Genomic DNA, 1,392 nt, shown 5'->3' with positions numbered 1-1,392 from the left:
TCCCCACCCCCCCCGGGGGAAGTGCCCACACCCCAGGTACATGCCCTTGACCAGAATTGACCCCGGAACCTTTCAGTCCGCAGGCCGACGCTCTACCCACTGAGCCAAACCGGTTTCGGCACTAAAAAAGTTTTAAGGAAGTATAATTAATATGCTAAGGGAAGAAGTAAATAAAATCATATAAAATGATCAATATAATTCCAGAGAAGGGAGATAAGTGGTAGGGTGGGTAGGTGGACAGAAAAATATAACAAATAGAAAATTTTACAAACAGGATAGAATTTAGTCCAACTGTATTAATAATCACTTTACATGTGAATAGCCAAAAGATATTAATTAAAAGACAGATTAATAGAGTGAACTTACCAAAAAAAAAAAAAAGCAAGACCCAATTATATATGTCTAAAAGAAGCCACTTAAAAGACTCAGATAAAGGTAAGTGGATGAAAAAAGATACACCATGCTAATAATAATCAAAAGAAAGCTGAATAAGCTATATTAATTTCAGACAAAGCAGATCAGAACAAGAGTTTCAAGGATTAAAAAAGGGTATCATATAATAAAAGAGAAAAATTAGCTGTCCCTCTGCTATGCTCAAGCCACGCCCATATGCCACTCAGAGTGATTATGCAAATTAACCTGATAATGATGGCAGTTAATTTGCATATGCAGGTGTCAGACACCCCAGGAGGCAACGGCAGCCATGGCCACAGGCTTCCAGGACCTCCGCTGGCCCTGGGAGGTGAGGTTGCCCATGCCTAGCCACACCCGTGGGCTCCTATCTACCTTATATCCTATATAATAAAAGAGAAAAATTAGCCGTCCCTCTGCTATGCTCAAGCCACGCCCATAAGTCACGCAGAGTGATTATGCAAATTAATCTGATAATTATGGCAGTTAATTTGCATATGCAGGTGTCAGACACCCCAGGAGGCAACGGCAGCCATGGCCACAGGCTTCCAGGACCTCCGCTGGCCCTGGGAGGTGAGGTTGCCCATGCCTAGCCACACCCGTGGGCTCCTGGGACCTTCACAGACCCAGGAGGCAAGGCCATAGTCACACCCGCAGGCTCCCCGGTGTGGAGCGGGAGGAGAGCGGGAGGTTTGAAGGACTTGGCAGAGCAGGAGACTGCTGGACATAAAGCAAAGCGAAAAAGAGGGCGGCTTGGAGAGCACGGCTCCCCCTGTCACCCCAGCTTCCTCATCACAGCTGTGGAAACTGACAGCAGGGAGGAAGAAGTCCCACCCCCACAGAATCAGCCAGAATCAGCCTTTAGTCAGACAACTCTCAGTGGCCTGACAGCCAGGACTCTCATTCACCTGCATCTCAGACCAGGACAGTAGAGAGGTGGGACTATGTCTAAAGAACAACTGTTGATACAACGTAGCTCTG

The sequence above is a fragment of the Myotis davidii genome, unplaced genomic scaffold, assembly GCF_000327345.1.
Source record: "Myotis davidii unplaced genomic scaffold, ASM32734v1 scaffold1025, whole genome shotgun sequence".
Classification (NCBI taxonomy): domain Eukaryota; kingdom Metazoa; phylum Chordata; class Mammalia; order Chiroptera; family Vespertilionidae; genus Myotis; species Myotis davidii.
The sequence above is the reverse complement of the archived record's forward strand: the minus strand, read 5'-3'. Positions refer to the sequence as shown.